This window comes from Elephas maximus, chromosome 23, assembly GCF_024166365.1.
Source record: "Elephas maximus indicus isolate mEleMax1 chromosome 23, mEleMax1 primary haplotype, whole genome shotgun sequence".
Classification (NCBI taxonomy): domain Eukaryota; kingdom Metazoa; phylum Chordata; class Mammalia; order Proboscidea; family Elephantidae; genus Elephas; species Elephas maximus.
Window position 1 is genome coordinate 25,049,140 of NC_064841.1, and position 17,255 is coordinate 25,066,394.

General features: G+C 38.5%; 1 protein-coding gene across 21 annotated transcripts in view; it reads right to left on the bottom strand.

Annotated features, from left to right (window-relative positions):
- Window positions 1-17,255, bottom strand: part of NAALADL2 (N-acetylated alpha-linked acidic dipeptidase like 2) — a 1,621,055-nt gene that overhangs the window by 1,043,368 nt on the left and 560,432 nt on the right. The window lies entirely within an intron of this gene.

Here is a 17,255-nt window from a genome sequence, read left to right on the forward strand (position 1 = left end):
TTCTCCTCTCCCTCTATTTCTCTCTCCTTCTCTCCTTCCCCTCCATTTCCCTCTCCTTTTCTCTTTCCATCTCCTTCACCCTGCCTTTCTCTCTCTTTCTCTTACCGCGCTATCAATTGATGCAATGATCAAGGAAAACACATGGATAAAATTAAATAATGTTGTCCAATTGAACAAATGTATCTCCTGAATAGGTCAGGTCCATTTTCAAGTTAGGAAATAAAATAAAAGTCCTTCTGGGTTACAAGTAAAAAATCATATTTGCACTTTGCTCATCTCTAAAAAGACGAAACAATATCGTTACTAAGGTTTCTTCCAACTTTGAAGTTCTAAGATTCTATTGCCATAAGTCAAATTCCGTGCAATCCTTTGGTGAAGGATAAGACAGTACACAATACTGGAGAAGCCAGCATAACTTGTACAAGGCAAGGTCATGGAATCTCCTTAGACACATCCAAATGCCCTGAGGGACCAATATTGCTGGGCTGAGGGTATGGAGACCATGGTCTTGGGGAACATCTAGCTCAACTGGCATAACACAGTTATAAAGAAAATGTTCTACAGTGTGCTTTGGTGAGTAGCGTCTGATGTCTTAAAAGCCTGTGAGCTGCCATCTAAGATACTCCACCAGTCTCATCAATGGACCATGGGAGAATGAAGAAAACTAAATATACAAAGAAAAGATTAGTCTAAAGGACTGATGGACCACAACTACCATGGCCTCCACCAGATGAGTCCAGTACATCTAGATGGTGCCCAGGTACTACCACTGACTGCTCTGACAGGGATCACAGTAGAGGGTCCTGGATACAGCTGGAGAAAAATGGGGAACAAAATTCTAACTCACAAAAAAGACTAGACTTACTGGCCTGACAGAGACTGGCAAAACCCCAAGACTATGGCCCCCTAGTCACCCTTTTAGCTTAGTAACGAAGTCACTCCTGAGGTTCACCCTTCCTCCAAGATTAGACAGGCCCATAAAACAAAACAAGACTAAAGGGGTGCACCAGCCCAGGGGCAAGGATGAAAGGGCAGGAGGGGACAGGAAAGCTGGTAACAGGAAACCCAAGGGAGACTGTTGACATGTTGTGGGGTTGTTAACCAATGTCATAAAACAATATGTGTACTAACTGTTTAATGAGAAGCTAGTTTGTTCTGTAAACCTTCATCTAAAGTATAATACAAAAAATAAACTAAAAAAAAAAAAAAATCCATGCAATCACCAAGTAAGAGAGTCAATTCTGGAAGCTAGATTGAAAGGAAAGAAAATTGACAAGCTATATGTTTGCCCAGTTCCAGGAGCTTTTACAACACTATCTCAATTAATATTCTCAATAGTCATGAAGAGTATTAACATTCCTATGTAACATGTGACAAAACCAAGGCCCATAATGGTGCAGTGACTTGCCCAGGCCCCACAGATAATAACTGGCATTGTTTTAACCTGCGAGGCCCTTGATGAAGGTTTGTTGAACAAATGATTAAATTAACAAATGACTAACCAATTAAACAACGCATATCTCTCTCTAAAAGCCATTGCGTTTCCTTTACAGCACTCTGCCAAAAGCTAAAAGACTCAAAACATTCATCCCTCAAAATGCTGCAAGTTTAACTGGACGGTAAAAAGCTGATATTTTCAATTCAGGGGAAGTTATCTTATAAATAACCCTGCAAAATCCCAATAAGGACAAAGTATAAAATTGGTTGATATGACATTCAACAGTCACTATTAAACTCTTAAACCACTCCTTCAGCAAATAGGCAATGAAAACAATAATCTACCTTCCTATATATCTTATTTTCTCCTTTGTGATTCAATCAGTTTGGCAAAACCTTTGAAAACCTCTTTGACAAAGTTTGGTCAATGGGAAATTTAATGTATCTTAATACATACATATTATAATAGCCTTATTTATTTTTTTTTTATCCAGTTTACTTGGATACGGTTTTCACCAGTCCTATTTAGGTTCCTGGCATGCAAAATTAAACTTAAAATAAGTTTTTCAACTAAGCCAAAGATTCACGTTTTAATCTTAATGTTATTTTTTCCTATGAATTAAATGAAATACACTTTTAAGGTCTAGATACCTTAATAAGAGTATCAGTTAGAGCTATAACATTAATTCCACATAAAAATACAAGAAAAAAAAAACCTGATATAAACACATGCAACTCATTGGAATCAGATATTACTCTCAATTTCAATAAAAGAAAAAAAAAGACTGACTAAATCATAGAATTAGTTTTTATCTTGATACTTTAAAGAAATTTAGCCATAGTTTTCTCCTTAATCAATTCACTCTAATTTCAAACTTAAGTACAAGTAAAACTGACCAGAGAGTGTTGAGATAGAAAGCATCTTAGAGACATTTAACACTATTTAGAAAACTGCGGTGGCGTGGTGGTTAAGTGCTACGGCTGCTAACCAAAGGGTCGGCAGTTCCAATCCGCCAGGTGCTCTTTGGAAACCCTATGGGGCAGTTCTACTCTGTCCTGTATGGTTGCTATGAGTCAGATGGCAACGGGTTTGGTTTTGTTTTCTAGTTAAGGGGGAGAAAAAAAAAAAAAAAAACTTCACTAGAACAATAAATGATTTTTCTTTAAAACCCAAAACCCAGTGCCGTCGAGTCAAAAGTTAAGCCCAAATTCTTTTGAAATGGCCATGTGTTTTAATGGGAAAGGAACAGGCTTTAGTCCACTGGAATACAATCAAATCCCATTTCTGTCATTTACTAGCTGTGTGAGTGCCTCTCATTACTGTTTTCCCTACAAGACCAAGTTCTTTAAGAAAAGTGACCTTGCTGTGCATAACATCCCCAGAGTTATTCTCACTGCCTGGTACAAAGAAGGCAGTAAAATGTTTCTCAATGAATGAATGAGAAGGTGTTGTTTTTGTTGTTAGGTGCCATCCAGTTGGTTCTGACTCATAGCGACCCTACATGCCACAGAATGAAATGTTGCCCAGTCTTGCGCCATCCTTACGATCATTGTTATCCTTGAGCCTATTATTGCAGCTGCTGTGTTAATCCATCTCATTGAGGGTCTTCCTCTTTTCTACTGACCCTGTACTTTACCAAGCACGATGTCCTTCTCCAGGGACTGATCCCTCCTGATAACATGTCCAAAGTATGTAAGACGCAGTCTCGCCATCATTGCTTCTAAGGAGCATTCTGGTTGTACTTCTTCCAAGACAGATTTGTTTGCTCTTTTGGTAGCCCATAGTATATTCAATATTTTTCTAGTCTGTCTTAGTCTGGAAGCTCAGCTGAGACCTGTCCTCCATGGGTGACCCTGCTGATATCTGAATACTGGTGGCATAGCTTCCAGCATCACAGCAACACACAAGCCCTCACAGTACAACAAATTGATAGACATGTGGGGAGAATGAGAAGGTAAGTCACTGCAAGTCAGAAGGTCTGCTAAAGTTGAAGTCAAGAAGTTCCCTGGGTCGGAATTTTTTTTTTTTTTTTTTCCAGTTAGATGAAGTTTCTCCTTTAATACACAGATTGAAAGAATAAACTCTCCTAATGGGGATAACTACATCACTAAAGGAAATGGAATAAGCTTTCTTATTCCATTCACGGTAGAATAGTCCAATCTAATACTTTCTTTTTGCAAGAAGACAATTTAGTTAGATCCTAGATGATAAGGTCAAGCAATTTTCTTCATGATTTATTCCTGCATCAACACTATAAATATGGCTAGTCACTCATTTATTTACCCATAAACACTACTTGGGCACCATTGCATATCAGACAATATGAGAGAACCTTTTTTTTAGGGATACAGCCATTTTTCTTGCCCTTAATTTATTTATACTCTAAAGGAAGAGAAAGTATATAGATAGTTATAAAAGTAAATATAGACTTAAAATTTTGATACATGCTATGAAAATAAATAAGTAAAAGCACAGATAAAAGACCATAAAAGAGGAGCCTAATTTTAGTAAAAGTTCTTTGGTAAATGTTACGCGTTCAGCTACTAACTGAAAGGTCGATGGTTCAAACCCACCCAGAGGTGCCTCAGCAGAAAGGCCTGGTGATCTGCTTCTGAAAGGTAACAGCCAAGAAAACACTACGGAGTGCCGTTCTCCTGTGCAACACTCGGGGTCGCCACGAGTCAGAATCGACAGCAACTGGTTTGCTCTCCTGTGCAACACACGGGGTCGCCACGGGTCAGAATCGACAGCAACTGGTTTGCTCTCCTGTGCAACACACGGGGTCGCCACGGGTCAGAATCGACAGCAACTGGTTTGCTCTCCTGTGCAACACACGGGGTCGCCACGGGTCAGAATCGACAGCAACTGGTTTTTAATTTTGGTAATGTTTTCAAGAAAGGCCTCTCCAGGAATGTCTAAAGATATATAAGAGATGAAGAAGGTGATTTATTTTGGCTTCTTTATGATGTGAATAAAAACTTTAAAGAAGCCATGAAGAAGGAAATTTTTACTTTGCAATTGCTTTCGTATTTTTGATAGAAACATGAATCCAACCCACAATATCTTCTGGACTGTGGCCTCCTGAAATATAGAGGACACCTCCTATTTCTTTAATATCGTGTTGATAAAATTCCAAACTGAAGGAGTGGCTACTCCATAAATGCTTGTTGACTGAACATAGGAGAAAGGGTTAAAGATAAATGACAAGATAAGTATGTACAATTTAGGTCACACCACCGCAGTCACTTCAATGAAGAGGTTACTATGCTCATTAACCAATCTGAAGAACCATTAGCAACAGAAAATAGAGAGAGTGAAAATAAGTATTGAGGAACAGCGTATTACAATTAAATTAACGGGGTTTCGGGAGTATCCATGAAAGTTCCCGCAGCTTCTGCCTCTTCTTTATAATGTCATGGTTCTAATTTACCTCATTTATATTAATGAACAGAGAATTGCACGACTATTAGCATGATTAAAAATTACATTAATGCTCAGTAAATCTACACCTAATTATTATGATTAATGAGAAGTTGATCATCTTGGACCAGATTAACAACCTAAAGCAAGTGAAACAGAGCAAAAGAGCTTTTTCTTGCTTACCCAGGTCTTGAGACTTTTTTATTTAATGAAGCCCTGAACAATCCACTCAGGAATGTTATATACTAATTCGCTATAACCATCCATTTACATAGATTTACATAGATTATATTTTTCACATTTATGTATTTATTTGAAATAATTATTTCCAACTGCATTAAAATGTGGTCTTATGACTGGCTTTATTCAGTGTTAATGTTCCAGGATGAAACCGAATAATAGAACCAATCATACATTTTCCTCTGCCCGCTTCCAAGTCATCTGTTTCCAGTTTCTCCAATAAGCCAAATTATGCACCTTTGCAGTCATCAAACTAAACATTAAGAGACATAAATCTCGCCTATTATTTATCTCAAAAAGAATTTGAGGTGATAAAAGGAAATGACAGAGGAACTCACATTTATTTTAATCAGCTCAGGATCTGACTTCCTTTTTTAATCTAGAACAGGTAAGTGATTTTTCTTAGCCTTGACTTCAGTTATACATTCTTTCCTTCCTTAATTCTGTCTTTATTAATACTGCAATATGATATCCACATCTTATGCTTTGGTCCACTTTATCTTCTATCTTCTCTGTCTGAGAGATGTCCATGGAAACAAACCTGGAGCCAACGGTAGACTCCTCGAGTGCAGTGGTCTATGATGTGCGCTTTGACAGCACAACAAGCAAACAGCTGTCAAGCATAACGTTTCTATGGGCTCCGTGACAAGCTTCTAATGAAGCAGAGACGATTTCACAGTCACATGGCCTTAATGCACGGAAAGTGTTGCCCCATCTCAAATCTGTATTTATTCTGCACTCTATTACCAAGATTTTCTTTCTGTATTATGGGATCACATTTATGATAAATTTAAACATACATATGTCGCTTCTCTAGGCATACCCATAGTTTAAAAGTTCATATATTAATCCAGAAAATATATATTGAGGGACTTCTCTGTGCCAGTTCATGGCTGGGGTTTCAATAGTGCACAAGACAAAGTGTCCTTATCTTCACAGAGCTTCTAGTTTAGTGGGGATGACAGAAGCTGAAGCATTTATAACTGTGAGGAGTGTTCCAAAAGCGAAAAGACAGGGAAACCCAGGCTAATCTGGGAGATCGGGGAAGAGCTCCCTAAGAAAATGACATTTAAGATGGGAGCTTGAAGAATGGAATAGTTGCTAGCAGTTTATCCTGGAGGAAGAACTAGGACTCTGGGGAATAAAATGGAATTTATCACTGGATATCCATTCAAATAAAAAACTCAAATAGCATAATAGAAAGAGTTTGGGGTTTAGAGCCCCACAGGGCTATATTACAGTCTAAGTCCAGTTCTTAGGTTCTATAACATTGGTGGAATTATTTAATCTTCTTGTTTTATCTGCCATAAAACTAGAGACGGTATCTCCCATATAGGATGACTGTGAGGATTAAATGAGATACTATATAATAAAAATGCCTAGCACAATAGCGGGCCCTTCAAGAATGTTAATTTTGTTTTCTTATAAGAAAAATCGCCTAAACTTCTCTTGCAGCTAATGCACAAAAGGAAATTTTGGAAGCGTGTTATGAAAGTGCTTTTGATGTGGAGCCAAATGACTTCTAAAATTAGGTAAGAAAATAGACTGTGGATTCAGTCAAATCTGTGTCAAGTCACTGTTCAGCCACTAGTTGTGTGGCCTTGAAGAGATTATCTTCTTTGAAACTTGACTTCCTCATCTGTAAAATGAGGAGATAGTAGTGCCCAGGTCACAAAATGTTAGAATAAAATGAGATACTAAAGGCCAAACCCATGGGAGGGCTATTGACAAACAGTAAGTGTTCAGTAAAGGTTAGTTGTTTGTATTACTATAGTGGGAGTAGCGGCAGCAATAGCAGCTGTCGGGAGTAACAAACCATCTCCGGCTACATTCTGTTAGCTACATATGCAAAGCGAGAGGTAAGAAATAAAGCGAGAGGAACAAATCATTAGAAAAGATGTACCAAAAGGAAATAATTAAAAGAGATCTCAACAATCGTCCAAAAAAATACTTGAGTGTTACAGACATAGTGTTGATATAAGGTTTGGGTGGTCAGAGATTTTAAAACAAATTTTGCAGGAAACATTAGAAATATGTATATATGAGACGGTCAGTTATACCTAAATATTGATACTTGGTTCTTGCACAGTATATCAGTTACCTATTGCTGCGTAATACCTCCTCCAAAACTTGGTGGCTTAAAATAAAACAATGAACATCCTATTTGTTCACAATTTTGTTGGTTAGCTATTTGGGCTGGGCTTAGCTCTCAGGTTCCTCTGCTGGTCTTGCCTTTGGTCATTCATGCAGATGCAGTCATCTGGCTGCTCAGCTAGGGCTGGATTGTCCAGGATGGCCTCACTCACATGTCTGGTAGATGGATACTGCTATTAGCAGGGTCTTTCTCTCCATAGCAGGTCCTGGGTGACACAAACGGTTAAGTGCTGAGCTACTAATGGAAAGGTTGGCAGTTAAAACACACCCAAAAGGACCTCAGAAGAAAGGCCTGGTAATTTGCTTCTGAAAGATCACAGCCATGAGCACTCCGTGGAGGGCAGTTCTACTCTGAATCACTTGGGGTCACCATGAATTGGAATTCACTTGACAGCAACTGGTTTTTTTTTTTTTTTTCCCCCCTCCATATGCTCTTTCATCCTCAAGGACGGGAGCATGGGCTTCTTCATAGGGTGGTCTCAGGACAGCAAGAAAATGAGAACAAAACCTGCAAATTCTCTTGATGTCTAGGCTCGGAACTTCTGAATAGCATCACTGCCATATTCATTGGTCACAGCAAATCATAAGGCCAGGCCAAATTACAGAGGAAGAGAAATGGACTATACCCCCTGAGAGGGGTGGCAAAGTCAAATTGCAAAAGGAAGTATAATAAGTCCCTGGGTTAAGAACATCCAACTTACGGACAACACATATTTAAGAATGGACTGTCATAAAGCCTATTAAAAATTTTGGTGAAACACAATGGTTCATGATAATGGACACACACACTACTTTGTGGTGCTCATGAAAACACTGCGCAGTTTGGAAGTGTTTCTTAAGTGTTTCACATGCATTAAAAAAAACAAAACCCGTTGCCATCTGGTAGATTCCAACTCATAGTGACCCTATAGAATAGAGTAGAACTATCCCATAGGGTTTCCAGGGAGTGCCTGATGGATTCCAACTGTTAACCTTTTGGTTAGCAGCTATAGCTCTTAACCAGTACGCCACCAGGGTTTCCTTAAAATGCTAAGACAAACATTTGACTAACTAACACTAAATAAGAATGGTATGTACCTGTTCCAAAGTATCTACAAGTTTGAATTAAAGACAGACTTAGGAATGGGTCTTGTCTGTAACCCGGAGACTGTCTGTACATACATGCATAGGAGGAATTTCTAAGAATTTATTTTCTTGCAATCTGCCACATACAAAAAAAAAAAAAAAAAAATTTATACAGCTAGCTCATATTCCCTACCCTTTCACAGTAATAGTACTACCTAAGTTTTATCGCCACATGAAACTTAGTCTTACCCCATTCCTCCTTATCTTCTTTCATATAAAATATAAAACATGCAGATAGTGAAATCACTTGATCTGAGTAGATCTCTACATTTAATCTGTAACAGAATCATCAGGAAGCTTAAGAAAAAATAGAGTTCCCAGGACCTCACCTCCCACCACTCAAATCTTCTGATTTAAATTGATCGGGCATATGGCCAAGACATTGTGTATTCTCTCTCTTCCCCCCCTCCCATTTTTGTTTCTCTTCTTTCCTCTCCTCTCCTCTTCTCTTTTACAAGATCCTCAGATGATTCTAACAAATATTGAGGGTTGAGAACCACTGTGTCTAAGTTCTCTCAGTTATTTTTTAACACAAATATTTGTGGTCTTAAAACACTCCTTCTCTTACTTTCTATGGAGCCCTGGTGGTGCAGTGGTGAAGAGCTCGTGGAAAGACCAGTCGCTAAAAAAGAACATCATGTTTGGTAATCCAGAGGGTCAGGGAAAATTAGGGAAACCCTCAGGAAGACCGAATGACACAATAGCCACAACCATGGGCTCAAACATACGAAAGATCACAAAGATGGTACAGGACTGGCCAACGTTTGGTTCTGTCATGCCTAAGATCACAGTGAGTCAGAGCTGACTCGACAGAAACTAACAACAAACAACAACATTTCTCATCCCCATCAGCTCACCTTTCTTCCCACTGCCAAAAAGCTTTAACTGAGACCATCACCTTGTTTTACTACAACAGCCTCTGCTGGGCCCTCTGAATCAGTAATCCCCAATGTTTCCACATAACTGCTGGCGTAATTTCTTCTCTAAAATGCAAATCAATTCACTGCCAATGGAATCTATGTAACGGTGTGCCATGGTTGGAGAAGCTCTCTAAAGCCATAGTATGGCAGGCCTAGGGAGCAAAATGTAAATATTTCGCCTCCAAGATGAAGAGGAAATTATAAAAGTTTTTGACCTAGGGCTTAATTCTTGAAAAACAGCGTTTTAAGATTTATGTGGCAGTAGTAGGGGAAACCTTGGGGTAGGGACAGCTGTTGCGTAACTACTGTAATAACTCAGGCATGCGGTAATAATAATCCTATAATGGTCAGAATCCCACAAATGTGCTGACTGGACTGACTTATGATTATGAGCACAAATCTCAAATGGACGCTCAGAAAAGTCAGGTATTCCTACTGCACTTTCATGGTAAATTCACTTTCCTACTCTTCAAACTAATATTTTGCATTTCCTCTCTCCTTGAATCCCCAGTATCCCCCTTCTTACCCCTTTTTCTTACCTGCTGTACTCACCTAATACCTCACAAGGAAAACAGGTTGGAAACGATTTCCTTACAATTTCTCCACAAAATTCCCCTTGGGACTTGCTTCTGCACCCACTATGCTCTGCCTTCCCTCTGATTTCTGTGAAAGCAGCATACCAGTTCCCTCCTTTGCATATGAATCCCTTCCCATACCAAACCTACCCAGGGGCTTTAAGGAAGTGTTCTCTTTCTCTCCCTTATGTAAATCTGTCTAGTGGAACAATGGTTAAGAGCTACAGATTCTAACCAAAAGGACAGCAATTCAAATCCACTAGCCACTACTTGGAAACCCTGTGGAGCATTCCTACTCTGCTGTACAGGGTTGCTATGATTGGAATCAACTAGAAGATAACGAGTTTGGTTTGCTTTGTTTTATAGGCACAAAATATGCCTCAATGTTGTCCTTTAAGACAAGCAAAGCAAAATGAAAAATCTTTCATTCCACATCTCATTTCCTTTACCTTCTAAGACTGCAGGAAGTTTCTCACACCAAGCACTCCTTGTTGTTTTTAGGTGCCATTGAGTCAGTTCCAATTCATAGCAACCCTATCCACAACAGAACAAAACACTGCCCGATCCTGTGCCATTCTCACAATATTGTTGCTATGCTTGAGCCCATTGTTGCAACCACTGTGTCAATCCATCTCAACATGGGTCTTCCTCTTTTTAGCTGACCCTGTACTTTACCAAGCATGATGTCCTTCTCCAGGGACTAATCTCTCCTGATAACACGTCCAAAGTATATGAGACATACTCTCATCATCCTTGCTTCTAAGGAGCATTCTAGTTGTACTTCTTCCAAGACAGATTTGTTCGTTCTTTCGGCAGTCCACGGTATATTCAATATTCTTTGCCAACACCACAATTAAAAGCATCAACCCTTCTCAGGTCTTTCTTACTCACTGTCCAGCTTTTGCATGCATATGAGGTAACTGAAAACACCATGACTTGGGTCAGATGTACCGTAGTCCTCAAGGTGGTATCTTTGCTTTCCAAAGGTCTTTTGCAGCCAATTTGTGCATTGCAACGTGTCTTTTGATTTCTTGACTGCTGCTTCCATGGGTGTTCATTGTGGATCCAAGTAAAACAAAATCCTTGACAACCTCAATCTTTTCTCTGTTTATCATGATGTTGCTTATTGGTCTAGTTGTGAGGATTTTTGTTTTCTTTATGTTGAGGTGTAATCCATACTGAAGGCTGTGGCCTCTGATCTTCATCAGTAAGTGCTTCAAGTCCTCTTGAAGCAAGCAAGGTTGTGTCATCTGCATAAAGCAGGTTGTTAATGAGTTTTCCTCCAATGTTCTCCACATAGTCCAGCTTCTTGGATTATTTGCTCAGTATTGTTTATATATAGATTGAATATGTAAGGTGAAATGATACAACACACCTTTCCTTACTTTAAACCAATCAGTATCCCCTTGTTCTGTTTGAATGACTACCTCTTGATCTATGTACAGATTCCTAATGAGCACAATTAAATGTTCTGGAATTCCCATTCACCACAATGTTACCCATAATTTGTTATGATCCACATAGTCGAATGCCTTAGCATAGTTGATAAAACACAGGTAAACATCTTTCTGGTATTCTCTGCTTTCAGCCAAGGTCCAGCTGACATTAGCAATGATATCCCTGGTTTCACTCCACTTCTAAATCTGGCTTGAATTTCTGGAAGTTCCCTGTCGATATACGGCTGCGGCTGCTTTTGAGTGATCTTCAGCAAAATTTTGCTTGCATATGATATTAATGATATTGTTCTATAATTTCTGCATCTGGTTGGGTCACCTTTCTTGGGAATAGGCATAAATATAGTTATCCTCATTTTACTTGGATCCACAATCAACAGCCATGGAAGCAGCAGTCAAGAAACCAAAAGACACATTGCATTGGGCAAATCTGCTGCAAAGGACCTCTTCAAAGTGTTGAAGAGCAAAGATGTCACCCTGAAGACTAAGGTGCACCTGACCCAAGCCATGGTATTTTCAATCACATCATATGCATGTGAAAGCTGGACAATGAATAAGGAAGACCGAAGAAGAATTGACACCTTTGAATTGTGGTGTTGGCGAAGAATACTGAATATACCATGGACTGCCAAAAGAACGAACAAATCTGTCTTGGAAGAAGTGTGGCCAGAATGCTCCTTAGAGGCAAGGATGGCGAGACTACATCCTACATACTTTAGACATGTTGTCAGGAGGGATCAGTCCCTGGAGAAGGACATCATGTTTGGCAGAGTACAGGGTCAGCAGAAAAGAGGAAGACCCTCAACGAGGCGGACTGACACAGTGGCTGCCACAATGAGCTCAAGCATAACAATGATTGTAAGGATGGCACAGGACGGGGCAGTGTTTCACTCTGTCATGCATAGGGTTGCTATGAGTCGGAATCGAGTCGACAGCACGTAACAACAACAACAATACATATCTTCTAGTCAGTTGTCCAGGTTGCTGTCTTCCATGTTTCTTGGCATAGGTGAGTGAGCACTTCCAGCGCTGCATCCGTTTGTTGAAACATCTCAATTGGTATTCCTTCAATTCCTGGAACCTTGTTTTTCCCCAATGCATTCGGTGCAGCTTGAACTTCTTTCTTCAGTACCATCAATTCCTTATCATATGTTATTTCCTGAAATAGTTGAACGTCGACCAATTCATTTTGGTATAGTGACTCTGTATATTCCTTCCATCTTCTAGGTGCTGGGATTCTGTGTTTTACAGTGCCTGGCACATGTTAGGAACATAGAAATTATGTTAAATGAATCAGTATCTGTGTGTGAAGGAAAAATGGGTCAATCATTTAAAACTTCTGGATAATATAAATAAATTTATTTATAAGTCTTATTTAGAAATCTTATAAAGATAGATATATGTAAAATAATTAAATAACATACAGAGTAAGTATAGCGAGTAAAATTATCATTGCATATTCCATGCCTGTGTTTATGTTAAATTTGACCTTTAAAATCATTTGTTTTGTTAGCAAATGTAATACATGATCATATTCCATCTTCATTTAAATAACTGAAGAAATATATAATCAAATAGTTGCTTCCTTGTCACTAGATTTCTACAAATCTTAGTGGTGTATAACAGCATCCATCTATATTTGAAATAATTTATGAATCATTACCTTTTCTAAATACTATTTTGTGTATATCTTTCAATTGTCTAACAATTTGTTTTGCTCCTAAAATGTAGCAAGCACTACACACAGTGTGATATAAAGACAAACAACACTTGGTTCTAGCCAGCTTATAATACCATTTTACCTAGTGCTGCTATAACACAAATACCGCAAGTTGATGGCTATAAGGAACAGAAATTTATTTTCCTACAGTTCTGGAGGCTAAAAGATTGAATCAGGAGTTTGGCAGTATTGATTCCTTCCTTGTAAGTAGCCTTGGGCATTCCTTGGATGCTGGGAGATCTTCACGTGACATCTGGGTGTCCACGTGTGTCTCTGTGTCTATGCTGTTCTTTATATCACTCAGAAGTGATTAGATTTGGAACCCACCCTCCTGGGCTATGAACTAATTAAAGTAGCAAAGAAAACCCTATTTCCAAGCATGGTTATTATATCCACAGGGATAAGGGTTAGGATTCCAGCATATATGCAGTGGGGCGGCGGGGGGGGAGGTACACAATTTAATCCACAATACCATGGCATCAGAGAACCTGAAATCAATAATCACAATGCCATGTCGAAAGTGTAAGGAACATATATATGGGAAGGAAGGTGATGGGTCAACTAACTGTGCCAAGGGAATCTGGAAAGATCTCCCAGAGTTGTAGCATATCTCACCAGGTGTGGTTATTATAAAGCCTGCTCCAACAGAATTAAAAATGCATCCAATTTGTCATAAATTTTCAATGGTTTTCTAATTGTTCCTCCTTCTCTTTTTCCTATTTAGATAAAACATTTAGACAGGCTCTTTTTCATACATTTTTCCATGCCAGTATCCTTAATACAAATTCTTAAATATCTTTTTTAAACCACCACAGGTATAATGTGACTGAAGTATTTATATTAATCCTATAAATGTTACCAATGAATTATTCTTCAAAGTTATTCATTTTGAATCTTCTTTTGTATCTAGGCCACATGAAACACACCAAGTTTTCCAATATCTTCAGTTGTTGAGTATCAGTAATTCAAACCAGATAATATGCTAAGCTTAATATCACAAGAGTCATATAAAAGAATGTATTAGTCCAAGAAAAGCTAATATTTTCTCTTAGCTCACTCAGCTATGAAACAAATACTCTTGAAACCATTTTACTTTTGACTATTGAGCATCACATCCCTTGTAACCAAGGAAACAGGTTTCAGCTCCAAGTTTAACAGGCAGAAGGCAATCATATGTCTGAGGTGAGGGTCACCCTCAGCAACCTTCTTCTCAGGTAATGCATCCCACTTTATCACCTTGCCTGAACTACTCTGCACCTGTGACTTAAGTCACAACTCTCTTCTGCATAATATTATCTCTGGTCTGGTTGTGAGATCACCCTAATTTAAAGCTATAACCAAGAGCAAAACAATTTCTACAGTTGAAGCAGGTTCTAAAATGCAGCCTTAAAAAACATTATGTCTTACAAACTAGAAACAATAAAACTTTGTTGTTAACACAGCTGGGAAGAGTAACCTACATAGAATGCAAGAATTCCTGAGTAGCAAAACTGGGCGGTTCTGACTTCAAATATCTCATGAAGTTTCAGTCAAGCTATTTGAGGAAGCTGCAGCAATCTGCAGGTTTGACTGTGGCTTGAGGATCCTCTTCCAAACTCACTCACAGGGCTGATGGCAAGAGGCCTCAGATCCTCACCAGGTTTTGCTGTTAGGTGCCATAGAGAAAGAAACACTGCCCGGTCCTGTGCCATCCTCAGTCATTGCTATTTTAGAGTCCACTGTTGCAGCCACTGTGTTAATCCATCTCATTGAGGGTATTCCTCTTTTTCACCGATCGTCTATTTTACCAAGGATGATGATCTTCTTCAGGGCTGGTCCCTCCTGATAACACGTCCAAAGTAAGAAAGATGAAGTCTCACCATCCTTGCTTCTAAGGAGTATTCTGGATGTACTTCCTCCAGGACAGATTTGTCCATTCTTCTGGCAGTCCATGGTATATTCAATATTCTTCACCAATGCTATATTCAAGTGCATCAATTCTTCTTCATTGTTCTGTTTTCATTGTCCAGCTTTTCACATGCATATGAGGCAAGTGAAAATACCATAGATTCAGTCAGGTACACCTAGTCATCAAAGTGTTATCTTTGCTTTTTAAGATTTTAAAGAGGTCCTTTGCAGCAGATTTGCCCAACACAAACGTTGCTTGATTTCTTGACTGCTGCCTCCATGGGTATTGATTGTTGATCCAAGTAAAATAAAATCCTTGACAACTTCAATATCTTCTCTGTTAGTTATGATGTTGCTTATTGGTCCATTTGTGAAAATTTTTTCTTTATGTTGAGGTTTAATCCATATTGAAGGCTATATAGTCTTTGATCTTCACCAGCCCTCTCCATAGGACTGCTTATGACATGAAAACTGGCTTTGCCCTGACTGAGAGATCCAACAGAAACAGAGACAAAGAGAGAGAGAGGAAGAAAGTGTGACCAGGGCAGAGTCTTCAGCATCTTTCATAGCTTCATCTCAGAAGTAGTAAACGATCACGTATCAGACAGACTAACCCTAACCCTACTACAATGTCAGAGGAAACTATAGAAAGATGTGAATACCAGGCCAGGAGACAAAATCATTGAGACCAAATTAGAGGCTGACTGTTCCAGGGTTGTGAGAACAAGATTAGTCAATATATGTTAAACATGTAGGATCATGTCTGGTTCTGAATAAGTGTTACATAAGTTTTATATATTAGTATCAGTAACAGCAGCATCAATTGATAAATCAATGAATTAGATGTAAAGTCAGAATATAATTTTCTAACTGCAAAATGGTGGAAAAACCATGGAAGGCATCTTCTCATTTCCTCAAATGGCCAACAGTACGCAGAATTATAATTCCAGTCCTGCCAATAACTGTGGGACTTAAGCATGTTATTTAATCTCTTTTTTCTTCAGTTTTCTCATCAGGAAGATAGGGCACTAGGATTAAAAAAAAAAAAAACACTGCACTATCCCTTTTAGTTCTAATATCCAACAATTCCACCATGTTATTCTTCCTCTGTCTAAAATTTCAAGAATTAAAACATGAAAAATATTTTTTTTCCCATCTCACCCTTCTATTCAAAGTGCATAAATCATCATTTCCAGGGATATCTTGGAATTCCTGTCTCTAAAATTGCTTTGTAAGCAATATTGTAAGATATTAACACATTTTTTTCTGAGTTTTGCATATAGGAAAGTACATTTTAAGTTGGATTTCCATCTAAGAGATCTTTCACTTTCCACATTAGACAATAATTTCCTTTATAACTCTCTTACTTTTCCTGGAAATTTATTTACTCTTGTCTATTAGGCTCATCCTAAACATTGTTTGGAGCCCTGGTGGCACAATGGTTAAGAGTTCAGCTGCTAACCAAAAGGTCAGCAGTTTGAATCCGCCAGCTGCTCCTTGGAAAGCCTATGGGGTAGTTCTACTGTCCCATAGGGTCACTATGAGTCAGAAATGACTCGAAGGCAAGGGGTTTGGTTTGGGATTTAAACATCATTTGCAAACGTTATTTGCATATTTATCTGTAAGGTCTTTTGGTCTCTCTTCCCCGTGGTAAATTAGTTTATAAAGTGCAGCATTTTCCGATATCCACTGTAGATGTGACTGGATTGAGCACCCTCTACATATTTCCTTACACCTACAGTTAAGCTCCGCTGCCTGCAACAAATAAGATTTCCAATGAAGTCACATTAAATCTTGCTCTGAAGTTTACTGAAACTAACGATGCAGAGTTGAAATAATTAAAATGTATACTTATGGAACTGAAACACATGATAGTAACCTAGACGATTCAATTTTGTTCTTTTAAATATCATGTCCAGCATCTGGGTTACCTGGAGGTACTTCCAACACCCTGGACTGTGGCTCTAAGTAATTAGTTTTCAGGGAATCTGTTCAATATTTTGGAGAAACAGTATTTGAAAAAAAATAGTGTTTGATTCTTCAGTATCATCAAAGATCATATTTTCAAAACTCCTGTCTATTCACTAGCTGGAATTAAAAAAAAAAAAAAAAAAGCCCATAAATGCCACTGATATCTAGATGGACAGATAAAACAGGGAAGTCTCCATGCTGGGACATTTTCTTATGATTAGAAAGTCCCAAATTATTAGTTAACTTAATAATTTAACACAGTAAAAAACTTAAATCTCTATTACTTCTCATTCTATTAAGTCCAAAGTGAGTATTCTTGACCAAAGGGTAATTCTTCCCCTAAATGGTGAT